Source organism: Lepisma saccharinum, chromosome 1, assembly GCF_977018435.1.
Source record: "Lepisma saccharinum chromosome 1, izLepSacc3.1, whole genome shotgun sequence".
NCBI lineage: Eukaryota > Metazoa > Arthropoda > Insecta > Zygentoma > Lepismatidae > Lepisma > Lepisma saccharinum.
In genome coordinates, this window is record NC_139229.1 from 75658511 (window position 1) to 75686402 (window position 27892).

The 27892-nt window shown below is 39.8% G+C and overlaps 2 protein-coding genes across 2 annotated transcripts in view; one reads left to right on the forward strand and one right to left on the reverse strand.

The window, feature by feature from the left end:
- Positions 1-27892, reverse strand: part of LOC145996722 (very long chain fatty acid elongase AAEL008004-like) — a 107585-nt gene that overhangs the window by 27682 nt on the left and 52011 nt on the right. The gene's annotated exons all lie outside the window — the stretch shown is intronic.
- The window catches only part of LOC145996730 (very long chain fatty acid elongase AAEL008004-like), a 47941-nt gene continuing 46702 nt past the window's right edge, over positions 26654-27892 (forward strand). The window contains exon 1 of the mRNA XM_083133259.1: positions 26654-26756. The gene's annotated coding sequence lies outside the window, so the exon portion shown is untranslated. The remainder of the gene's footprint in view (positions 26757-27892) is intronic.

Below are 27892 nucleotides of genomic sequence, written 5' to 3' on the forward strand. Positions count from 1 at the left end.
TTACTATGATTTACTAGAACCTTATCATATTGAGCGCAGATTGTTTGGTTTTGAAGTGACACCGCTGTTATTGTATACAACAGATAAACAAAGCCATTCTTCCTAATCTGGAAGAGAACCCGCAAATTTAGGGTGGAGTGAAAAAAAATTTCTTGAACTTCGAAATGCCTGTAGTCAGAAAAGTTGCATTTTGGTATCAGATAGTCAAATAAAAAAAAATCAGCTCTCTAAGTCAATTTCTTCTGGTGCCCCAAGGCCTCCGAATTTTTCATATTTCCACTTATTTTAGGGTATTGAAAGATACATGGAGAATTCTGGATGTGATGAAATTATATCTTCATATCCGCCTTTAAAAGCAAAATGAGAAAAACTCATGAACCTCATGTTTCAGAAATTAGTGAAAGTGTTTCTCACCAAGTGGTAGGAATTTTGATGAAAGCTTCATTGCCATCAGTGTCACATCAGCAAGTCGTTGCAAAAGTGAAAAAACTTCACGAACACTATCGAAACCTCTTAAAGCCCTTTAAGCTTAGACAAAATGAAGAAAACTAGAAGAAAAAATTGCATTGTATTGCTCACATGCTAACTCTACATTATTTGATATATCGTGTTGCAAGTGTAAAGACTTTTCAACCTATGTTTGTTCTAGAGAGAAGAAAGTACCTATTCAAAAAAGAGAATTTCTTTTGGATCAAAGAACAACGAGAAAAATGTTTATTGGAAAAACTGATTTCAAAATCTCCAAAGAATTGCAGAAGAAGCAAGCAAGAAAAGCTATGGAAGAAGCAAGACTTCAGAAACATTTGTCAAGCTGTAGTGTCAATGCTGCTACTAGTAGTCCTCAATCAAGTCCATCAAGGAGGAAGAAGGTTGAGATACTGACAGCGACACGAGTAAAGTACTTAAAACCTAATCGGAAATGCCCTCCACTTCAGCGAATTCCTCATTAACCTCAAACGAAACTCAAATGCGGTTGCCTCTTAAGAATTTTGCTAGAGAGTGTGACAGACATCGCATATCTGACAGAAGTGCAGCTAAAATTGCTAGTGCAGTTCTTCAAGATGTAGGTGTTATTAGTGATGCAGATGTTTCTAAATTGATAGATGGGAGCAAGGTTAGAAGGGAAAGAAATAAAGTCAGGAAAACAGCTGCTGATAGTTTGGATACTCTGACTGAATTGTATTTTGATGGCAGGAAGGACCAGAGAAGAATTAATGAGAAGAGAGGAGTGAAGAATTATGCTCGCGTCGTAACAGAAGAGCATGTGACTTTAGTCCAGGAGCCAAATTCCAAGTATATAGGACACGTCACTGTATCACTATAAAAAATGAGATCTTGAGCTTCTGTGCTAGGAAGGAAATAAGTATGGACGATCTTTTAGCAGTTGGATGTGATGGTACAAATGTGAATACAGGCAACAAAGGAGGAGTTATTGTTTTACTCAAAAAATAACTTGGTAGACCCCTCCAGTGGCTTATTTGTTTGCTGCATATAAATGAACTCCCACTGCGCCATCTCTTTCAAAAAATTGATGGATTCACAACTGGTTCAAAAGATTTTTCTGGGGAAATAGGAAAAGCTCTACAAACTTGCGAAAAACAACCTCTTGTGCAATTCGATCCAATAAATGTTCCTTCTTCTTGTCAGCTTGTTGGGAATGTTGACTTTGAAGACTTAAGTACTGATCAGAGCTATCTCTATAACTGGTGTATTAGTGTAACAAATGGACACTGCAGTGATGAATTAGCGAATCGCAAACCAGGCCCATTAAACCATTCTAGGTGGCTAACAACAGCTGCAAGACTGCCAAGGTTGTATGTATCGACTGATAAACCCTCAAATAATTTGACAACTCTTGTGACCTTTGTGGTGATGGTATATACTCCAGTGCAAAGAGATGGATTTATCTTTTCAACTATCAAGTCAAGAGCATTGATGAAAACATTTCACGCTAAGAAAGAATATAAGTTGTAAAAGTAATTAGTATTACGATATTGGGCTATATGCAAATGTAAAAGTTTAACATTGTTACATATTTTGGGTACTAATGAGTACTTGGGTAGTTTATTTCATGTATTTCGGTAGCACAACTTTATGGTTGTATTAAAATATCTATTTCTTGCACTTGTTTACTTAGGAAACAGGGTATTCTGTGTTTCAGTTCAGGAAAATAAATAAAAAGTTATAATTTTCGGTGAGTAAATGCTGATTTTCAATATGAAATCTTCAGTGACCCTGGGGCACCACTAAAAATCAATTCTTTTTTCTGAAATAGATAGGGTTAATTAACTGTATAATAACACAGCTTTTCCCACTACTGGCATCTTCATTTTTTGAAAAAAAAATTGCCCTATATTTTCACTCCACCTTAGTCTTTCCTGTACTGAGTCTCTACAATGATTAGTGGCTGTTGTCTTTCTTTCGCCATTATTGTTGTTAAAAATTGATTTTTCTTTTGTAAGACAATAAGTGGAGGCGATTTGGGGGAAATTGCCTCCACTTTCTGGAACCCAATCGCCGCCACTGGACACAACATATGTCATTGGTTTGCCTAAACAAGCTTTGTTCGTTTCAAAACATAGGTTAAGCTTGTTGTGGCCAAAATAAACAAAAATGAAACTAGTAGTCTTCAGTCTCATTGGCATATTTTCATGAAAGACTACTAAAAAATCATACATGCTTCACGTTTTCTTTATTTTCAAGATCGCACCTGTAATGGTAGGTAGGTAGAGGGGGCCCTTGGTAATGTTTTGCGGGGGGCCCAAGATTTGTATACCCGGCACTGCCTAGGTGATTAATCCTGGCGCCGCCCTGGTCACAAAACAAGCAAGAACTGAAGCAACTATGTTTCTGGATTACTAAAAAAAAGATACAAAATCATCAAAAACCTAGCCCTACTTATTTTGCTAGTCACCGATAACGGAATGGTGTACAGTACTGTAATACGTAGGCTGAATGTAGATGGTGTTATCATCACCATGCTGAGTTGATGGGGCAAAGCCCATCCAGAAATTTTGAGGAAATCAATATTTTCAAATGATCTCTTGAAAAACAAAATGGTAAATTTAACCTTTCTTTAAAATGACTCCCAATTACTATTTTTGTCTTTGAACAACTTACAAAACAGAGGTTGATAACGTTGGTGTCCGGAAAAGGGATAGGGGGCACGCCTCTTGGGAAAAAAAATACCTCCCTTGGTCTCACGCCCCCTGAAACAAATCCTGCGGACGTCTGTAATTGGGAAATCTTATTTTATGGTCAGTGCCGGATCTACAAATCTTGCCCCCAGCAAAATATTACGAAAGACCCTCTCTACCTACCTACCTTCACACACACGCGCGCGCACCCCCCCCCCCCCCGCCCCCCACACACGTGTGTATGTATGTGAATGGCTTATTGCAGAAAGGGACCTGAGTCACATTTTTGAGGTATCGGAGTCACAACTTTTTCATCTCCTCTGTCTCTAGCAGCATACTGCAGGAGGGCGCATTGAGGGTTGCAAAATTAACTATTCATTATGCTAAAAATTTGAGCCAACAACAGCACATTTCTTTCTTACACTCTCAATATTATACGATTTTTCTTGTTTTTCTCAGAATTGTGCAAAAGTGACTCAGGTCCCTTTCTGCAATATATATTTATATATTATACATATACGTATAATGTATGTATGTATGTATGTATAATTAATTATTGATCTCATGCTGACAAAGACATATACAAGGACCTACAGGATGATTCAAAAGTTCCTTAACACCCCCTATAAAAAGTAAAGGAGTCAGGCTGGGTACAATTGGTTATCATAGAAACAGGTTAGGCTTAGAGAGAACCAAACCACATTGGTATGTTCCAAGTTGACGTCCACCATATTGGTGGCCGCCATATTGATTTCTTTTTAAATGGAGCAAATCTAAGTAAAGCATAAATAGTTTACTGTTTTCTTTCTGTTTGCGGGGGGAAGGCAAAGATTGTTTTTTGAATATCTGACCTAATATTAATTAACCTTTGACAAAAAATAAACATTTATATCAGGCTACAATGGCCGCGGTGGCTCAGTCGGTAACGCGTCTGACTACCATGCTAAAGGTCCCGGGTTCGATCCCCGGCCGGTTCAAATCCGGGAACTTTTCTAACGGTGGAAGCGGCCCCAGCGCACACCCAGCGTCGAATAACATGGATACCTGGGGGAAACCCTGGGGGGTAAAGGCGGTCAGGGGCGTGATGCTGATCACATCACCCCCACTCACGACCGGATCAAGAAAGTTTGGGGCGTTACCCCCACACCCCCTATACGCCTTCATGGCGTGGTGCTATGCACAGGGGAACACTTTACCTTTTTTTATCAGGCTACATCGAACTTTATTAGTTGGACAAAAAATTGATTATGTAATTATTATACAAGATAGTACTTTACATGTAACTTTTGACAGAATCTGATTGTCATATTCGGATTAGAATACTTATCCCTACAATCCTTTATAGGAGATTGATATCTTAACTCATATTCGCATAAAAAAGGAAGGCCCAAAATACAATTTTCATACAGGTGAGGTCCATTATTGGCACCCCAACTGTCCACCCTGTCCCCCCCTGCCTCAAGCACAAGAAAGACACTCAAACTCAGTGGCTGATTATCTGCCCATTTCAGAGCAGAATCTAATGTAATCTCCCGGCTGTTGTGTGCAAAGTTTTTGTGTGCAAGAGTTATGTAATATGTTGAAAGTTCTACTTTGGCCCCCTACAGGGGGAGCCCAGTATCGGCGTCCGTGGTGATGTGATATACGACTATATTACACTGTTTTTCACACTTGGAAAATGATACATTTGTTACAATCATGCCGTCATAACTTTTTCCTGATTAAAGGTAGGTTGAAGAAACTGTCACCACTGCATTTCAAGTAAAATTGTAGCCTGATTTGATTCTAGTCTGAGTGCCACGCGGGAGACCCAGGGTGGGTGATCTAAGATTCGGAATTTCTCCGGCTTTGATCCCGCATAAAGCGGCTACAGGGCCCACTCAGCCTCAAATCAAATGGTACCCGGTTGGGGGTAAAGACGGCCGGAGCGTGGTGCTGATCACATCACCTCCAAGATGTACTACATCGAAAATATGTAGGGCCTTACCCCCAACATGCCCTAAATGTGCCGTCATGGCACGGTCTTAAATGCACAGTGAACTTTAACTTTACCTTCAGCTGTATGTATAAATTGTATTAGTTTCTGTAACCCTGAGTAACTACGTTAATTTTTTTAAATACTCATATACTAACCCTCTACTATGTCCCCGTAGAGGCTTACTTCTCTCCGCCCCCCGCGGCTTGTAGATCCGGCACTGTTTACGGTGTATCTCGCCTAGGACGCAGTTACGTAATAACCACCTTTACAATTGAAGCCCTCTCCGAAGAAAAGTCATGTCTACGGTAGTGACCGTCATATCATCACTCATCCTCATCTTCGCGATTAGCCTAAAGTGACAGAAAAGCGACTCTAAACAACGAAAAAACCGCTTTCATTACAGAGGAAGTAACTGCGACATCTACCAACCTTGAACACAATCTCTCTTCTTACAACAACATGTAATCACGTTCTCATAAAACACGGTGCCCTAAATACGTTTACAAGAACAGGTTAGTCTATAAGCTTTCTTCGATATATTTTAAATACCTTTCGCTTGTTTTGTAACCCGCTCTCGGGACGACGTTTATCTTCCGAATAACTCCAGGTCATTATCTCGTAAGTGCGGATATGAGGAAATCAAATCTTACAAATTGGACCGGCGTAGAATACTTGGAGGTCAAGGCAAGACTAGCGGACCCAATATGATTTTGCTTTCACCTGCTCACATCAGATGGGGGAATTGCTGAAACTACGTAATTAGCTTGATAAAGATAGTTTATTACCTTCGCAACTATAGTATATAAACATATTACTATTCTATATGCTATATTATGTATTATATATGTATAAGAAAGCTCCATCTGACGGGGATTAATTAGGATGATAAGCATATCACATGTGCTGTGTGCTGATTTTGTAAGAAAAACAAGCTAAAAAGAATTGGTTGTCTTGTGTTGATTGATTGAAAAGCAGAAATGTCGAAGCCAATCCACGACGGAAGACGTGCAGCAAAGCTGCCCACCAATGGGCATACTAGAAAGAACGAAAGAAAGTTCGACTGGAATCAACAACTACGTAAATATGACTGAAGAATCAACAAACCAGGGCAATAAAAGGAATTACCCAGAACACTCATCAGATGGCGAGATGTTAGCAGACAATTACATATACCGGAAGAGAGCGTAAGGGAAGCCACCAACCAAACAGAGAAGAAATTAGTAGAAACAACCAACACCTATGAACCCTTAACCGATAACGAAAACATACCATAACCAGAGATAAGGAACAGAAGAGAACCCGAACCACCAGCGACCTACGTGTACAACATTAAAAACCAGTACACGTTTATCTCATCAGTACAGAAACTTACAGAAGAAATACCTACAATAAGACTACTACACGATGGCATCAAAATTCAACTATCCAAGAAAGCAGCACTGGATAAACTGATCCAGTACTGTCAGCAAAATAGTATTGGTTTGCTACATCGGCACCACGAAGAGAGAGAGGCTAATCAAAGTAATAATAAGGAAGCTGCCAATCGACACCCCGCCAGAAGACATCAAGGAGGCGCTGGAGCAACACTATGACGTCATACAAGTAAACCATATATTAAAAAGAGACCCTAAGACCAGCACAAGAGTTCCAATGCCATTGTTCCTGGTGACTCTCAGAAAGAAGGAAATAACACCAGAGATATATGAAGAAGAATAGCTACCTCCTCCACTACAGGTTAAGAGTTGAAGCCTGGCGACCACCGGGGATAATTTAATGCCACAAATGCCAGAGGATTGGACATACTCAGAGACATTGCCAGGCGACACCAAGGTGTGTGTAATGTTGAGACAGTCACTTGACTACCACATGCAGCAAGCCAGATAGAAACCTCCCCGCCAAATGCTGCAACTGCGGAGAGGCTCAGAGGCAAATTACAGAGGAAGTCGAGTATTTACAGCACTCAAATCATCGACCACCAAGACTCTACAACCCCGACAAGAAGAACAACGGACTACATATACAGCAGCTGCACAGCCTTAACAATACAAAACAACATCACCACCAAAGGAAAGAAAAACAGAAGAAGTCACCATTCAATGGTTAGCCAGAAACTCACCAAAAGAAGTATAGACCACGTAAAAAGAGCAAGACAAAAACCTTCAAAAGCAAGAAGACAACGTCCAGAAACTATCACTCATAATAGAACTCATTATGGACATCGTCACAGAAGCAGAATTCTAAAGGAATATAAAAAACAGCCCCGACAGACTCATAGAAATCAAAGAACAGAAATGCTCATAACAGCAAACATACAAAACGGTCCTTCACAGGGCTATATATATATATATAAAAGCGGTACTTCACAGGATCAAGACCACGGTTCTCAATGGAATCACAACAGAACCACCACAACGGATGGATATCAAGCGAAAGTCGCAGAGATCCTACAAACCAGGTACACATTAAAACCCCGCCAAAGATGCAGCAACACAGATGGTGGCCAAGGAAACGATTCCTCTAAACCCAACGAACCTGCACCCCACACATGACACCTCACATCTTGGAATAAGGAAAATGGCCTGTGTATTCTTCCCTCTCCCTTTTATTTGCCTTTTTGATTTTTATATATTTTATTTCAAGCTTCTCACCTTCTGTTCTGACTCACTTTCATTCCTACTTTACTCTCCCCCTCTTCCTTCTCATTTTCATCTTTACTCTCTCTCTCTCTCTCTTCTTTATTTCGCTTAGCCTAGTTCTTTCCTTTCTCTGTCTAACTTCTTCATTTATGTTCCCTTTGACATTTCTCTCGGCCTCTCCGATGGGGTAGTGGTAACGTCGTCGCCTTGTAATCAAGGTGTTCCGGGTTCGATATCCGGTGGAGACACATAGTGGGTCGAATCCCACTTTAAACTGTAGGTCCAGTTCAGATTAGCTTTCCTGTGTATAAAGTGGACTTATAACCGTAACTGAAGTTCACTTTTCTCTTTCCTCTATCTATCTATCTTCATTCTAAGAACAGTTCTTTTGTTTTTTTCAGATGGCACGTAAGAATGACGTCAACACATCCCAATTAAGTACACTAAAAAGTTAGCTTAAGAAATAACAGTCCAAGACCGTTAATTTTCGCTGCCATCAAACAACCGTTAAAATGTCACCAATGTACTAACCGTTCTACACAGTTATTTGTAATTAATGTAATTTTAATGATTTAGTTTTAAAAATATATATATTTATAAGATACACATATGAAATTTATAATCATCTTTATGAAGATGAAATAATTAAATTTCAAAAGGACGGTTGTGTCTTGTTTTGTAAAATAACAGGCAGACTATTAAATTTTAACGGTTGAGTATTGTAAATGTACCGTAACTTCTAACAGTGTATGGTTGTGACATCATTCCAAAATTAAATAGCAGAAGTGAGAAGGATTTAGCATATCCTGTGGTAGGGTAGGTAAGGTAAAGTTCCCCGTGTACATTGCACCATACCATGAAGAGGAGTGTTGAGATAGAGTCCCACACATTCTCAATTTCAGAGATGATGTGATCACCATCACGCTCCGCCCGCCTTTACCTTTCAGGTACCCATTTATTGGAGACTGAGCGAACCCCGTCTCATTTTATGCAGTGAGAAGGCTGGAAAATGTCCAACCTTAGATCAGCCACCCTGGCAATCGAATGAAGTGCTCTACCGACTAATATCTCCGGGGTATATAAAGTGTTATTTTCCTTAAATAGAAGAATATTAATAGCCAATTAGCGGCAGAGTGGTTAACACGGCGCGCTACAACGCCAGGCCTGGGCTCAGGTGTTCGTTGGGAGTGTCCATCAGTTTCATTATATTATCACATCCTCATCGTCGCGATTAGGTAAAAGTGGCAGAAACGTGACGACCCTAAATGACAAGAATGAAATCAAAATAGTAATATTTGCTAATGAAAAGATTAAAGTAAAGAGGCGTAAATGGACACACGAGCTAGTCATCTGTTTTGGTTTCTCGTGTTAACGTAACATCACTTGCAAGAAAAGCTTTCTTTGGTTCTTCGGTCAACAAGACCAAATAACCTCTACACTCATAGTACGTAACGAGATACGCAGAAGAGAACGAAGACAGCACTTCATTCAAGAATCTAGCCGAGTTGTTTTTTTCCACGCTGGACGTAACACCGCGATATAAACTGCGAATCAAGAAAGGAACAGCCGAAAAGAGAAAGCTTTTTTCATTGTCCGTGAGGTATGTTCACTGTTCGCAATCTTTCCCAGCTTGCATTCAGCAGTGCTATCATCCAAGAAGTTAGATACACCCCGCAGGTAACTTAACACGGAGAAAAGCACAAGCTATTTGCTAAAAACAGTTGCATAACTCGACAATTCACCCACAACCTGTTTTTTTCCCTCGTGTTTCTTCGTCACGATCAGCAAAACGTGCTCAAAGAAAAGGGGAGAGGGGGAAATACGCTATTACGAAGATTATGGTGGTGCAATGTGATCATGGGTCGTGTTTTATGCATCCATCTTGCGGTATAGGAACACGAAGAAAGTTTCTCCGGATTGCCCACCTTTTGCCCATACTCAAAGTAGTACTAGAACATCAGTTAGGCTACAACCTGCTTGATTGATTGATTGAATTTAAAATTTTGGGTGCGTTAACACTTAGGCTATTTTGCACACATGATACGGGGTCCAGCCCCTTACTATATCTAAAATATAACTAATAATAATAATAGTAATAATCCGTGACTCGACAGCCCTTGAAGGGCCTTGGCCTATCTCCCTCCCCCAATCCTACCTAGAGGTGTGGAGTTCTTCAACCGGTAATGGGGTGACGTGGGTTGGGTTAGCACGTCGAATTCCCAGCCGTTATAGGAGATTTCCGAGACCGGATTACGCTACTCACTCGGAGCTCCCCAATATCCTCACGATTGTGGGTTGCCACCGGTTCTATACACAGGCCGAAAACCCAGAGACTGATCCCAGACGGCCACGGAGGAGGACACGTTTAACTAATAACAGAATTGTAATGCCGGAGACTAAAATAGTTAAAAGCTGAGGCTGTAAAGGGACACTCAGCACAAACAAGGACAAAACACAGGACAAGACACACACAGTCCAACGAATGGCCGTATGTCCAGACGCCAGAGCCTCGTTAGTCTGCAAAATGGAGTCCAGGGTGTAGTTACGTGAAAGTGAGGACATTACAATCTGGTCACAAAGCCTTTTAACACTATGATTACGGAAGTGGTCCATTGGAAGGTATTATCTCCTCAAAGAATTTACACAGACTTCATTGTTTGTTGAAATTGTTGTTTGATGTCAACTTTACGCACAGATACCCTTATCGGTGCTGGACTTACACTTTCAAGTGTGATCCGAACCCCTGTGCAATGTGCCTCCACCGGGTATTGAAACCGGGATCCCTTGATTTCAAGTCGGCGACGTTACCACTACGCCATCGGCGAGGCTCAGACGTCATGTTTAGTGACATTTCTAAAACGTAGTGTGCCGATCTCCGTCGCTCGGGCTGCAAGGCCCTAACTCGGGAACGACCCCACGCTTGTAATTCAAATTTGGAGGGGTGACAGTCCCCTCTCAAAATCTGAATCCTCACCAGAATTTACTCTTATCGGTATCGGGCCGCGACGTGGCGGTAGGGAAACACTGTCCTATACCTACCAAGCTGTTTGCACTGGGTACCGAACTCTCTACCAGTCTCACCAAAAGCGAGAGCAGTAACCTTCCGGTTCTTGTCCATCTCTTTCATTAATGACAATCGACAGTTTTATTGAACCACGTCTACTATTTTTCTACCTCATCAGTATTTTCTTCAAATACATATCTATAATAACGAAAATGGCCATTTTGTCTTTAGCTGGCACAAAATGTTCTTTCCCTCCTTTATTCCTGAACTCTTTGTTCTCAATTAGCGGCTCATTTCACCACGAACGATTAACAAATCGAAAGAAACATGTGGGTCCTTAGACACCAGAAGGAACACTGGATGGAGCTTCCCACTTAAATATCTCCAGGTGGTCTCCAAGATGCCGCGTGAGCGTCCTCTTTTTTAGAAACCAATATCTCCGTTGCGTGTGACGCAAAAGTTGCCGAACACATATGTAGGTCAGACTTCCAAACTACGAAACGCCCACCAGAAACGGTCTGTGGTTCATAATCGGTAAAACATTATCACCTTTTTTCGATTAAGAAACTTATACGTGCGGTTGCACCACTCTTTGATTTCAATTTTTCTTCTCACCATTGACCTCATATTTACTTATTATCGGGATATAAGAGCATTTAAGAAAATACCCAAGTGTCAACCTCACTTCCATGTAGTACACCCTGACTGCAGTTTGCAGACTAGAAAGGCTCTGGCTTCTGAACTGATAGCTAGAATAATCTTCTGTTGGGCTTGTGTTGTGTTGTTCATACTTGCTTGTGACTGTACTTATCCATCTCATTTCATAACCATTAATCCTCATATTTTCTATTCCTCAAAATTAGAAGAAAAGCTGTTGTTGAGTTGGTGTTTTAAGTCCACTGTATGCACAGTAAGGCTAATCCAGACTGGACCTACAGTTTTTAAAGTGGGATCCGAACCACTATGTGCCTCCACAGGATATCAAACCCGAGACCTCCTTGGAAGAAAAGCGAAGTAAAATAAAGCAAATTAATAAATTAATCACTCTTCGGGAGGCAAACAAGTGTTAATTTCTCTTTCATGCCTAAAAACTCCATACTCGTTCTAAGGAGGCTCTTGCGCCTCAGTGTATTATCATGTTTTCATTGTTACGTACACAGAGTATTTCCACATTGACTCAGTTTAAGTTCACTTTGTTCACAGATAGGTTAATCGGGACTGCACCTACAGTTTGATGTCGGATCCGAGCCACTTGTGCTCCCAACGAGTATCGAACCCGGGGCTTCTTTATTTCAAGGCGACGATGCTACCACTACGCATGAAGATAGACCTGAAGCAAATTTGGTAAGATGGTTACGGATAGACTGAGCTTTTCCATGATAGGGGCAGATGGAAGCTTGTTCTGGGCGGCAACAAAGCTGTTTATGAATGCAAGACAGAGATCGTTTCCTTAATTGGTTTGATAAGTAGTTCGTCTCCGGAAGTTGATTTAACCAAAACCTTTCCTTTAACAGTTTTCCCTCTGTTCTGACGGCCGCAAATAGTCTAAGTGTTAACATAAGTTCAATCAATAAATATTAACCGACATAATTTTGCTTTAGTAGCCGAGCGCATTGGTTCGAGTCCTGGGGTGCGTATGTGTGCGTGTCCCTCCATCACATCCATTTGGTAATGACTTATTAGCGAAAAGCAAAGCGGAGCGCAATGAGGGACTCGGATCTCGAAAACGACAGAGTGAAGTTGAAATCCTATCATGGGCATGTGCGTTTCCATTGTGAGTATCCACTCATCGATTTCATCTAATCATCATTAATCTGCGTCGTCTTGAGCCTAAAGAGGCAGAAAAGTGATGTAATATGAGAAAAATAGAAAATTCATTAGCCAGAAGTAGCAGAAAAGCGACGGAAAATAAGAAATCTACAAAATTCATTAGCCAGAATAGTACAAAATAGGTGACGTAAGAAGGAAAATACAAAATCCATTTACCAAAAGTAGTAAAAGAAGAAAAAGCAACGTGAAATCAGAAATTAGATATTTGCCGGGGTTTCGAGGTGGAGCGGTCAACATAATGCGACCTCTCCGTAACGTGAAACAATCAATCCGAATTTTCAAGATGTGTTACAATAAGTGCCCCCTCCGTCTTATGAATCGAGAGCAGACAACCTCAACGTCTGTGATATTAAACCAGTCCTTGCCGTAGTCGCAAGATCTGGTAATTATATGCTACGTCCGCCAACAGACATCATCAAAGGACTGGCTAGCCGCTGCAGCATTCGCTATTGCTACGCGTAAGCTTACGCGACCACCCACTCGCGTCCACCCAAGCAAGGAATCTCACGCAATTACCTATGCACACACGGATAGTACTTCCTCTACGAAAAATCAAGGGTCTGCGGTGTTACACAATTCCATAATAATATGCTTCTCCCTTAGGAAAACTCTTTCTCATAGCAGGTTAAGACGAACGTTTGAAAATCAAAGTCGAGAAAGCCTTTCACTTTCTCCCATTTTTCTGCCCTTCCTCTTTCCCCTCCTCGTGTTTCCTGTTCCATGAAACATCCTGCTGGAAGTTCCTGTTTTTCCAGTCCGCCCATCGTCCACGTTCCCCCCACTTTTTTTATTATTTTTCTTCCGCTTCCTTGTGCATCAGTGGACATTTTCTCTATGGCAAGTGCTTGTGCATGCATAAACCATCCAACTTGGATTGCTGGTATATCACCACCGGTCGACCTTGGTGCTTTTCCTCATACGGATTAGCCTCCTGTCGTTCTGATCGAAGTAGCTCACGCTGAAACTGTTCCGATTATCTTATGTCCACGAGCCGACCTCCTTGGCAGAGTGGTTAGTACAGCACACGCTGCGGCGACAGGGTCCTCAGGTCGGAATTCCAGCCTCGGTGGATGTTCTTTTTAATGTCTCCTCACTACTCTCATCTGATCATGTGATCATGACTTATTGTCGATTTCCGTGGCGGAGTGGTTTGCCCTTTATCATCACTCTTCTTCGCGATTAGCCAAAAGTGGTAGAAAAGCTAAATAAAATAAACCAAATGAATGAATCATGGCTTATCCTCATCGTCGTCAATTCCCAAAAGCGGAAGAAACGCGAGGCTAAGTAACAAAATTGCAAACAGACTTTGGAAGTATATTCCACAAAACAAAAAGTAATTCCGCTTTGCTAAGAGTCTTCACCTGAGTGTTATGCAAATTTTGCCATGGATATCTATTCAATAACAAATATAATTTGTAATTTGTACATGCACTTCATATACGATAAGTATTCTGCTTCTAAGGCCGCTAAATATACAATATATGATTAGTTTTCGATATGAACTCGAAATCCATTACACGTTTTAGATTGGGTGTCAATTCGAATATAATTGGGTGCACCTGAGTACGGATACAATTTATTGCACACCATAAATACCTGTACGTTGATGTAATTCACTTAAGCAGTGGCGTCTCGTGCGGTTCACATACGGGTGTACTCCTTTGCCTTGTAACTTCATCTTCAATTGATAAAGTCAGAATAACAGTTCAACTTATTTTCAACAATTTCACCCCAAAATCACGCTATATTTGAAGTAATACAACTAACGCCCTTTTAATTACGTTATTCATAGTTAGTAATGGCTAGTCCAAAATAATTTGTATAACATGCAATCTCAGGTATGGACAATGCAAGACTACCATACTTCGCAATCTACTTTTTATTACACGGACCATATTTTAACCAACGACATTCATTCAGTATTGAAAGACCTTTTTCGAGTCCCCTAAACCCCCTAGTATAGCACTCTGGTGACTTAGCTGTCAGTTTTATGCAACACGCACAGCAATTGTGTTCAAAGCCCTCCGTTGAACACCGTGGTAGTCAGTGTTACCAACTATCTAGAAAAGTTATCAGGCGTGAAAGAAGTCGCGTCAGAGTAAATTGTGTGTATATACTCGAACATCAAACAAAGTATTTTTTCGAATAAATATACGTGTGTGTGCAGTTAATATGTACGTAATTGAAAACATATGCATGGGTGTTGACGTGCTCATGCGAACATTATCAGGCTTCGCGCCTGCACTTAAGCGTACTTCGTAATTGGATAATGCACTTAATATGTTAATTTTCCATAAACACCATTTGAAAGCCTGATAGTAGTGTTTCTTTACGGTAGGATTGATGGTGAACATCGAGAGATACAGGATCGTTCGGAAGAGGGTGATGGAAGAGAGAGTCATGCTTATCACTTGGAAAGCAATTGCCAATGGAAACTTACATACTATGATACTTCACACGCGTAATTTCATTTCAAGCACAGTGCTATGTGTTAATTAATGTATAAGGAATTCAATTACAAGTATATAATATAATATAAATTAAAATTGAAACTATGGTTGGAAGAAACAAGACACTTTTCGGACACAATGTCTTCACTGCCCCATCCTGGAAAATATCCTGCAGACGTATATAGAGAGTTATGTATACTGATAGTTACACTTTGTCCTCTTAACTTTTAAAGAAAATTATAAAAATGTAGAGGAAATCCATTCTTAACTTTCACCTATCAAGTCGAGCATTTTTCTTGTGGGAAAAGCTTGGGATTTTCATGAGATAGGAGTCCTAATATTTTAGCTTGTGGGCTTTATGAGCATTTCAGCAGTTTTCGTGTGCGAAGAATTTCCCATGAAATTGCAGTCCACTTAAGATAACATAATGGCTACGGTACATGTCCGGTAACAACGACGGTGGTATGGGCAGGTAGCTTGCTTGGATTTGGAAGGAAGAATAACATCACTAAAGAAACTGTATATCTCTTGGTGTATAGCATGTTTTGGGTGAACTGTGCTACGCTGAGAAGTAATTCAGAGTGCAGTCATAGTGTTAGGATCTTAATCAGTTGATATTGTGTGGTCCCTATCAGCTAACGGACCTACTAGGGTTAGAAACAGAAGGGCCTGGCAATTATCTCATTGCCGCGTAAAATATCACGATCGATCGGCCTGCAAATCCAAATCCTAGTCAACTACGTATACATATATACATACATACATACACACACACACACACACACACACACACACACAGAAACACACACAAACACACACAGACATTAGGGCTGAGCCGATACCACTTTGAACCGATACCGATACTTGAAAATTACAATAATAAAAATGTGTTCAAAATATTGATCAGTATTAATGTGTAAATATTATTCTCCAATTACATGCATCAATTTACCAAGAACTTTGATTTATGATATTCAATAATTACATCAGAATATTAAAATAGATTTTATGCAATAACAAAATACAGTTTTTCGTGAAAAATTTGTTTAAAATAAAAAGAAAGTTTGAATTTTTGTATTATTTCCAGGATAATTAGACTCCGCGAAAATGTCACGTGGCATATTTGCGGACTCCGTGAAAAGACCAATTTGCCGGAAAAGTATCGGCTGGTGTTGCAAAATAAATTCCAACCGTTACTTTTCGATACCGATACCACTGGTATCGGCCGATATACATATATTCACACACAAACTCCTGCCAAATCGTCTGTCTATAACATCACCAATGGGTAAAAGTAGTGTACTTAGGAATTTTCTGTGTACCGTACTATAAATATTATTTGAAACAAATAAATACACTTTGAAAGATACATACAGATGATCAATTTTATATGTGCTATAATCTCTAGGCCTCTCTGATAGTGTAATGGTGATTGGTGCTGCGAAGCAATAGGTCTCAGGTTCGAAGAGTGGTGAAGGTAAGGATGTATCATTGTATTTGTCGCATCATCAGTTTTTTCTGTTCGTCATTCATCGTCAGCGTCGCGTCTAACTCATTAGATAGATAAGATTCATAAAGTAACCAAGGCAGAGATAGTATAGAGGTCACGGTATCACATTGTACTTACTCTTGATATTCAATCCTCAAACTATTTTTACATCTCTAGCCTTACAATTGTTAAAATATCTATATATGTTCGGTTCCTGATGTTATATAGTTTTAAACTAGCGTTAGCAAATGTGACATTAGCATACAGAATCGTAATATTCGATACAGGTGCAAATGAAGACAAAGAGGTTCACACAAATACAGATTTGCCACACTATTCAAAAACCATACACACGCTCGGAGAAAAAAATGGATAAGGCAGAAAGAACCACACGATGTCAGCCATCACAGATTTCGGAACCAACTAGAACAAGAATTAGCAACACTGAGGTAATAGACTCCTTTTGTTGCTCAAAACTAGGGTGCGAGTCAACGTAAAACCCATTGCAGCAATCTCACTTTGTTGTGAGACGCCCGAGGACATCTCAACCCAACAGAAAATGCTAATCAGTTCAAGTTTCCTCAGAGTGAAATACCACAAACGCGAATAGCAGCTGAAAGAGAAAGCGAGTGAATAAAATGCAGACATGGCTTGTAGGAAAGAACGGTACAAGTGATAATTCTGATTCGGGAAGCACGATCCCTAAAATGTCTCGCTTAATAGTATTACTTAACGTGCAATCAGCGTACTTATAATTACGTAGTGATATTAGCATGGCAGCTGCTAATTTTCTAAGTGCGGTAACAATACCTGTGCTGCTCGAATTGATTACAAAATTTTCACTAGCCATCACCCAAGGTAAGGCGCCATTTTGTTAATGTGGACAGTGTGACCACAATATTAGCATACACACACACACATTTCTTCAATTAAAAAAATATTATTATTAGTTTTATCCTCACATGAGCCATTCCATGTAAAAGTGGACAAACAAGATTAATTTTATTTTTATTGAAGGTATCACTTATTATGTATAAAATTAGAGGAAAAACTATGCAAAATTGGGAATTATTAATACAAACATTTGTTTCAAGGCTATTAAATAACATATGGTTTCAAACTTATTACTTTCTATAGTAGAAGCTGGATTCTATGTGTGGTGTCTCCACTTAATTTAGTTTCATTACCATAAAAAAACTAAATTAATTCTAATTTTGTTCTAATTGTCTCTTTCATTGTTTCTATATCTTAAGCTCTGAAGTATCACACTTCATTTCTGAAACAAACCTTAGTTTCAAGATACTATTCATGATCATTTTCACAGCCTTTGCATTGTTCCAAAATTCTACAAAGTAAATAATGTGCATGGTGTCACACCCGTCACAGGCCAAAAATGTTTATAAAAAAATGTATGCAGTAATATTCTTAGAAACTAAAAGCATCTAAATGTCGAGTAAAGTTTGCTTTGTAAAAATAAAATAAAAATGTTTCAGTAAACCCATATATTTCACAGAGTTATCTGAAAGACTGAGGAAGGTCCTAAAGGCAAGTCAGACCCGTCACAAGTACAAAAAAATATATTTTCTGTAGCTGAAAATTGAGGTTGGGGAGAAATATTCTGAAATTAAATAACTTTCATGAAGAAAAATGAAATTACATGAATTGAAGGGCTCTGGTGTTAAACATGGTGACATTTTGGTCATTTCTGAGTTCATTAAGAAAAAAGCTATTAGAAGCTATATTGTAGATAAATTGTTTTCGTGTTATGTTTACCAACTTCATAAGGCTTCACTGAGTCCAATCCAAATTGTATGGCATGGCAATTTCACTCGAAAATTAAAGGATGGTACATCTTACTTTGTAACTCAAAAATGACCGAAATGTCACTTACCATGTTTTACACCCGAGCCTATCAATTGATAAGAGTTACATATTTGAATGTCACACGAGTAACAATGGAATTGCCTACATGCAGATAGGTATGGCGTACCGCCAGAAAGAAACAGCACTGCGTGTGCGTGTGCATCAATGAATGAATTAAAATCTTTGGGTGCATCAGCACATGTAGCCATTTCTCACCATTCAAAGTGTACGAGGAAATAGTCTTTTATTTAAATCCCTTACCTTAAAGTTAAAAAAGGGGTGTAAAGAGCGCCTTAAGAAATGTTAAAAGTGCAAGGTTGTAAAGAGACATGCACAAGATAAACACAAAGTATTAAGAGTTAAGAAGACACTAAAACTTACTCATGGAAAATGCCAGGGTCAAACATGTTTGTGTACAGTCAGAGAAAGTAGTTCTTAGGCCACGAGACCTACGATATCGTAACATCTTAGAGCCTGTTGTCTATGCAACCCAAATAACAAAATTGTCGCTTAGGTTTTCCTGGTGAACCTGTCCTATCATCCATTCCATAGCTTCATTAATCATCCTCATCGCCTTTGTTGACGCAAGTGCTAGAAAAGCAATATAAAATAAGCAAAATTAAAAAATTAATAAAATACATTTTCAGCGATTTCACGCAGCGACTCAGTTGCATGTAGACAAAGTTTCATTAATCGGGAACCAAGAGCCCCTCGTTGTTATTCATTGTCATTTTCCCTCCACTTTGCGATTAACCTGATGTTGATTAATGCAACATTAATTAAAACAACCAACCAACGAAACAATCCACAAAGTGCACCAAAGCGGCGCATATTATGAATAGGTAAACTATCTGATATTATGCTAATTTAGAATTTAGTAATAAAATGGGAATTTTGGAGCGTTCAGTTAAGTGGCTGCACATCCATTACGTAATCGCGATATCATCAAATTGTACGAAGCGTGTCTACACCTACGTAAAGTGTCAGTCCCTGTGATGGAATATGTAGCGCGTGCAATTCGATATATTTTGATAGGGGTTCTATTTGATTTCGTTTATAAATAGTTTGTGTATGAAAAGGAATTTAAAGCCAGGGCTTTAAGATCAAATTTGTTTTGTTATTGTTTTTATTAGTAATTTCCTCAGTTTTCTTCCTCTGAAGTTAAATTTTTCATGACGACGATTTATGATTACATTAAAGACATGAATGAACATACACAATGAACCCATTTTGGTCGGAACTCGAATCCAACTACCTAAAAATAAATATTATTTTGCATTTTCACGTGCATATGTTTATTTACGGTTAGAGTGTGAACTGGCACCTGTTTATTTAGATTGTTCTTTATGTTTCGTGTGTAGTTAAAGATAGGAAATATGCTTGAGGAACGATTAGGGCTATAAGAATTCCGTCCGTGACGGAGTGGTTAGCACAGTGCGCTACGATGTCTGATGTCCTGGGTTCAAATCCCGTCGCGCGTATGGGTGTTCTTTGTGAGTGCCCCTTCATCAATTTCATCACATCACTCATCCTCGTCGTCGCAATTAGTAAAAGGTGAAAGGAAAACGACACTAAATAAGAAAATAAAAAGAGGTTATAAGAAGCATTCTTATTTCCGGATGTGTCCTAGATTTTAGAGTTGTGTCTGGTCTCCGGAAGGAATTTGAAAGAAATCACAAATGTTTTATACTTATTTTGGACATCACGTAACTTCAAATTAGATGGAGAAACAGAAAATCTGAGGGGAGTCTGAGATAACGTGGTTCCTTGGAGAAGTATGCTTAAATCAAAGAGTGTGCATGGTTGCTACTGAATGTTCGGAAAAACAATTACAATCTCAGCTCAGCAATTACTTCCCGAATTTCTAGATCCGGAAAAGTCCGGATATATGTATAAAAATGCTTACTTTGTGAAGTTTTATCGATAATATAAGCGTCGGTAATTTGTTCGAAGAATTAATGTATAATTTTACTTTAAAGTGAAAAGGCTTTATTTTTTTTAAATTCCAGAAATTACATAAACAGTCCTTATTGAATTGATTGATTTGGTGCTTTAAGTCCACTTTATGCACAGTAAGGCTAATCGGGACTGGACCTACAGTTTTAAAGTGGGATCCGAACCACTATGTGCCTCCACCGGGTTCGAACCCGGGACCCCTTGATTACAAGGCAATGACGCTACCACTGCGCCATCTGGGAGGCCCTCAGTCCTTATTGGAGATTTTTACATTTCAATAAACAAGAACTTCCAGACTTTGTTTACGAAATTGTGAACTTTTTCCTTCCCGAATTCATGGATTGTTTTCCCTTCCTGGCCCCGTCTCGACGAAAAACGTTCTGTCTTGCATACACAAGTTGAAATCACATACGGCCGTGCTATTAATTAGAAGTTGAGGAATTTGAACTCAACCGTTCTTCAGAATATGTGTCATATTCTCGTTATATGCTAAGATGTCCTAGTAACCTATTATATTTATTGCAAATGCGTTCGTGTCCAACATTTTGTGACAATTTGTCCTACTTTCCGCTGAAGAGTGATCTAATAGCTCTATGTGTGATGAAAACTGTTTTTAATCAATTTCTGATATAATTTATTCCAGCATTTCCTTCAACTTCTATTACCTTGTTATTACCTCCAATGCTTACACGACTTTTCCTTCGTGCTCGACCTTTGGGTTCAGAAATGTTTACAACACCCCCATCTCCCGCGTGTAAATACCAGGCAACAACACTCTGGAAGACCATAATGTATACAACTTGTTTACTACATATTTTACGAAAATATTAGAATGTTAGCTTGATACAACTGTGAATTGGAACGAATGAAATAAAATACCTGTTTTATACTCACACTGGAACGAGTACAGGCCTGCTGTGAGTCACTCTGGCAGTGAAGGTCACTGATGGAAGCAGTTGGTGCTTGCTTGCTACAAGCAAGCGCCTTATCCTTGCTCAAGGAAACACGGAAATCTTTGTTACTTTTTTTTCGGCAGACAAATGGTGAACATTTACAGGAACGTAAGGAGTAGTATCGTATTCTATTGGAATTATATTTCGTGACGTTTAAAAGATATCATAACAATATGTAAATCTATTTTGTGGCCTACACTAAACTTATGTTAAGTTACATTGACATGTCAAAGAAGAAATTTAGAGATCCTTCTTCCTTACGATTTCTAAACAACCGAAGAGTGTGGTGAACGTGAAACTACTTAATGTTCGCAACACCGATGTGTATTATACAAATGGTCTCTAATAAAAAGAACAACCTATTACATCACAGGAAGTGATTTTTAAGACAATTCTACCACGTATCCAACGTAACCAATATTCAGATTGATTCCAAGCTTCTGTTTGGCTTTTTTGTGTCGCATTTTTACCTCTTGCGATAATCGCGACGATGAAGATGATGGGTAATGATAAGAATGCAATGCTACATCTAAGCCTCGACAGGTTTCGAACCTGGATCCTCTGGCTTTGTAGAGAGTTACGGTGATTTTTATTTTTATTTGGTATTTTAAGTCTACTTTATGCATAAAAAGGCTAATCGAGACTGCCTCTACAGTTTAAAGTGGGATCCGAACCACTATGTGTCTCCACCGGGTATCGAACCGGGGACCTTGATTACAAGGCGACTCCGATATTACTGCGCCATCGGGAAGGCTAAGAGAGAGAGAGAGAGAGAGAGAGAGAGTGTGTGTGTGTGTGTGTTACGGTGACTACGGTAATGAAGAATTGAAAGTAGCAGAACGACTAAGCTATTCTTTAGTCAATGAATATTATGAATGTCAGTTCAAATTGGAAAAAAAATTACGAAATTTCCAGAGTGCGTTACAAATCGTTAATTTTTCTCTTTCCACATATTACTTTGCTACTAGATAATTGCATGCTAAGATGTAGAAAGTGCTACATTTTCAGTATGTTGAATTGAGATTTATTTCTGAGAATGGAGTATAGGGAAATGGATCACCTCACATGTTTGGATTATACCCCCCACCACCACCACCACACACACACACACACACACACATAAAGGATATCGGCTGTTGTTCTTATAACGAAATATAACATGTATGAATTGTGTCAAGAAAAATTGGAGCCTATTCACATCCCTACGGAACTTGGAAGAAAGCCCACGTAGAGATTGGGAAGTTCTATTCCGACAAAATCGGGATGTATAGCAAATTAAAAAGCAAAGTGCTACCATGTGCTTTGCACCAAGCCATGAAGGCGTATAGGGGGTGTAGAGTTAGGGCCCCAAGCTTTCTTCATCGGGCCGAAGGTGGGGATGATGTGATCAGCACCACGCCCCTGGTCGCCTTAGCCCCCCACCCCCCGAGTTTCCTCCAGGTACCCACTTTATACGACGCTGGGTGGACACCAGAGCAGCTTGAACAGATTGACAAAATTCCGATTCTCCGCCGTCGGTGATCGAACCCAGATCTCTCGCATGATAATAAAACGCCCTAAAGACTGAGTTACTGCGGCACATATAGTATAGTAGCCTATGTAATTAAGGCAAGAATTATTTTAACGTTTCGTTCAACGTTTATAGGCGAATCATTTTCGGAGATCTAACGTGTAGCTCTTGTCGGTTGTGCGACCTGGCTTGAGAAAAGGCGATTTTCTGACGAACAACATTCAACCTGACAAGTCACGTGACTTTCCTACATTTCCTGTGCCTGTTGGCTCTTGCATGAAAGACGAGTTGCTCTTGAGACAGACAGAATCACCCGATCACCTAAAGGTGCAATGTGTGTTGTTGCCTACCCTTCCGGCATTATTTACTGCCATTAAAGTCTTATGGGGAAGAACTTTTTTCCACCAACGTACACCGCCCTACAGGCTACATACTTCCCTGTCCCAAATCATGTAATGTGGATTACAAATGGTCTTAAAATTACAAGGGAGATTACGTATGCTGACGGAAGTCTTTAAACTCTTTTCTCGCCACGTGGAACCTCACCCATGCGGACCCATGGTGGCACAAGCATGCCGCCGTAACATTTATATAAACGGTCGCTTTATTGTTGCGATGGGAGAATCGGTTGTCCCATCTGGACCCGGTCCAAAACATCTGAAGAGAAAATCCGGCCCAGGTGCGCAAAAAAAAATGGCAAAACGTGCTGAAGATCCAGACATGTTTGAACTGTCATTGTCAGTTATATAATTGCACTTTCATCTTCAGTTTATTGTATGTTGTGATACGTCCGAGGCTTCTATACTCGTCTAGGTTAAATCAAAAGTTCCTATTGTATAAGCATTAAGAATACGATATGCCTTTCATTCCGGAGAGTCGCTAGCGAACGCAGCAGGGAACGAAATGAAGGAGAGACAGGAGGAATCCCCCCAACCAAAAAAAAAAAAAAATGTCCAAAAAAAACCGAACAAAAAATATCCGGGGAGGGGGGGGTGTTGTCATGCAAAGTACAGAAGATAGAAAACAAACTTTTTGTAAGGAGAAGGAAGACACACAAGCTTATAAATGCTCCTGGACTGTTGTTATGCAAGAAGGAGCAAGACTGGTAACTTCGGCATGAAGATTATTTCCGCTACGAAGTATTATTTACAAGCAGATAATAATTTGACCATTCCACACGTATTACAAATAGCTGAGAGTGACACTCTACTTGCAAGAATACTTCAAAAAGCATTATAAACAGTAAAAGATGGCAAAGCATTTCGCACGTTGTGAAAAGCGAAGAAGACCTATAAGGTGGGTGTAGGTAGAAGGATCTACACATTCACGATCTAGGCTATTTTGGAGGTGATCAGACCCACGTCCCGGACTCATTAGAGGCTGAGTGAACCCGAAAGCATCCTTATGCATGGATAAATATACATCCCCGAATCGAACGCGCAGAAGTAAGAGGTCCGTTGCTCCATAATAATAATAATAATACAAAAATCAAGTTGTGTTGTTTATGTCGCTTTTCTGGTCATAAAGATGGACGATTAGGTTAAATTTATGAAGGGATACTCACAAGGCAACATGAGAATCTAAGCAATCCTTCTGTGAATTAATCGGGAGTCGATCATTTAAGGCTCAGATGGATCCTTGGCTGACGTCAGCGAAGGCGTTTTCGCGCTAGGATGTTCCAAAGTCTGAAAAAATACATCAGCTTAGAATTCCTTCTAGAGCATTCACGTGAATATTCGTGTGGTTTGCTTTCTCTGTTATCTAGATATTCGCAGTAGTTTCGTGGCTAAGTACGCCTATTTTCAATCACAGATATCTAGATAACAGTTAAATGTTCTAGAAGGAATTCTAAGTAGATGTAATATTTCATAATTTGTAATACAATAGAGGTGTTTTCGAAAGGAGAGGAAATTACCAAACCGGCTTGGCCGACGGGGGCTAATGGTTCACGGTCACAGAAGCGGCAGGTCTTATATTGAAACGAATAAAGTATAGCATGGAATCCACTTTTATCTTATTTTTCATTTGACTTAAAACAAATGTCAATTCAGGTACCGTCACATCCAATAAAAATGGGACACCTATATCCTGGAATACTAGCTTCCTGCAATGCGTTATGTGTGTTGCATATACTCTAAGGTCTAAGCTGATGAGTGAACTTCAATACCAAGCGATCAATAGAAAGTTCGGCCATCGTCGTGGAGTTAGGCAACACACACAACGCGTTGCAGGATGAGATATTTCAGAATAAAGGTGTCAGAATCTTAATGCCGGTGACTGTACATAAAATTGGCATGTAGGAATGTAACATCCAAATTCGTTCATCAAAATCCCCCCCGCCAAAAGAATTGTTCATCATAACCCTCCCCTTCCACACACAAATACGAGTTTTGATAAACACGCAGTAATCGATTTTTTGTCGATATAATTTGATTTCATTTTCTAAAAAAATAAATTTTCGAAATACGTAAGCTTTAGACAACGAAAACTGACAGTATTTTACTATTATCCAGTCAGTCTTAGCACAGGAACACACACAAGCAAAGCAGCCCGACCCTGTGGCCGAGTGGTTAGCACATCGCACTGCGACGCCAAGGGTCCCGGGTTCGAATCCCGGTCGGGCTTGGTTGTTTGTGAATGTCCATTCATCAATTTCATCATTTCATCACTCATCCCCATCTTCGCAAATTAGCCAAGAGGCACAAAACGCGAAGTAAAATAAACTAAATCAAATGAAATCAAAACAAGCAAAGCAACTCGTGCCAGAAATCTTGCAATACTAAAACTAAAGTCCGCATGTCGGAAGGTACTGGCCGAGATGCCAACAATCGAAAGGCGCATGACATTCGAAACCTTTCATTGCAGTTGAAATTAAAAGACTAAAGAAAGAAAAAGCCAGGCTCAGTTCAATGTTTGTTAACATAAAATGTACAAAACTGCTCAGAATCATTGCAATTGACTTAACTACTGAACCTTATTCTTCACAGTTTTTCTGCTTGACTAACCTGGTATTATTGCGAACAGCAACCCCCCCCCCAAAAAAACCTTTTCAAACCGATTCTAAAGGCATAAGAGGTGATGTTTCATTTCAATCCCATCGCCGCGATCACCCACAGATAGGTAGAGAAACTATATTATAACCATAACTAAAAATCAATAACAAGTTAATCAAACGAAACGACCCCCCCCCCACCCCCCGATTTTTGTGTGAAGATGAATAGAATTGTGGTAGCTAAACTACAAAATGTTGTCCCCCGCAAAAATTACCATGACGCAGGCATGTCTTGAATCCCCCCTGTGGGCACCCATGTCGTAAGGCCTCGCAGAACGCCAGACTTAAATCACGACGGAAGTAGCTAGGAATAGGTAAGAACGCGGCAACGAAGTATGTGAATCGCAAGGCCTACAAGAGCACCCGATCTTAATTCCTGTCATGTAGCAGCCATGACTTGACTAAAAGAAACAAGAAGTGAAACGACCCTGATATTTCCAATATCATGGTCACCTGAATGACAACTCTGGAGCAAAAAACCAGAGAGACGTTGACGGCACGCGAAGAGAATGAAATGAACGAACCGGACTAGAATTTTTCATCGGGGTCATTATTTGTGAGTTTGCTTCGTAACGGAACAGGCCCAACGCCTCTCTCTCTCTCTCTTTCGCCTGCCTTCGTAATAGTCTACCTCGTTACGTAAGCGGTAGGAGTGTACTGACCCTCTCTCTCTCTCGTGTTTTCACCGTCTCAAGAAACATGTTGGGGGAATCAGATGGGATTCAAGGTTACACTCTCACTACCAGAACTGTCTTACTCTCCTCCAATGTCCCACTTTCACGAATGGACCGCCGGTTATACCACTACAGTCTCTTTGTTGGCTACGATACAGTGATTGGACGTGGCAATTGGAAGTCGCGCGGGAACAGTGTGTGTGTGTCCGTGGATAACTCGAGCGGTTGGTATCGCTAATTGTTTCTTATTATGTTTAACTTTTTCTCCCTCGTTTGTTTTACATTTGTGATTTTGCATATGGTAACGTCGCCACCATCAACGATTCAGTTTAATAAGGGTGTAAGGAGTGACCTTTGCTAAAGGCACTCTATTGTCAACCTGCAGGCTAACGAGGCTCTGACGCCTGGACTCACAGCCAGCGTAATCTTCTGAGGCCTGCGTTGTGTCATCCGTATATTTCTTGAATTGATTTTTGTTATTTACCGTCGCTTCTTTCAACTTTTGGCTAACCGCGACGATGATGAGTAATGATGAAGGGACACTGACAAAGATCACCCATGCCCAGACTGTTGGAATATGCTAACCACTCTGCTACAGAGGTGGATTATATGAAATAGCTGTGATTAAAGTGGGCAGCAATGCGATGTTAAATAAACTAAATCAATGTAACGATTAGATTTAAACTAAAGAAGTTAGTATTACGAATGATGCTGATAAGTAGGGAACGGATTTTAAGGTGCAAAATTATGGTCGGAAAAGGGTAAGAAGGTTCTGAAAATGTTTTCAAAAAGATGCAAGAAAGGTGCTGATAAAATGCGTTTATTCAATGCTCTCTTTTTCTGCGCCTTCTGTATATAGCTAATGCGCGCGGACCGCATAGAGAACTGTGGTTCTGCCGAATAGGTTATGTTGAAGTTTGTGTTTTCTCTCGTGGGTTTTGCTACATTATCTTGGGAACTATTGGGGCTGCAATGATTATATTATACCATTTTATAGCTCTTGTTCTGCTCTGCAAAAAAAATGAGACTATGGTATTTTATGCAGCTGCTCAAGAAGAGTGAAAATCATTTATTTTTCTGTTCAATTTTTTAACAAAATATGAAAGGAAAGGAAGGGAAAAGGTGCTCAAGCATAAAAGAGGAGGTAAAAAGGGAATAAATGTGCTAATCTCACGAAAAGGTGCAGAAAGGTGCAACAAAGTGAGTTCATTTTACTTGATTTCATATTCTATCTCAAACGATCGACATGAAAACAGCTATATTTTTGGAAAGGTCCTGCACCTTAAAATCCCTTCCCTGCGGATTAGATTAAATTGATGAAGTGGCAAGCTCAAGTGCTGTGCTCCAGTCGGTAGGGCGT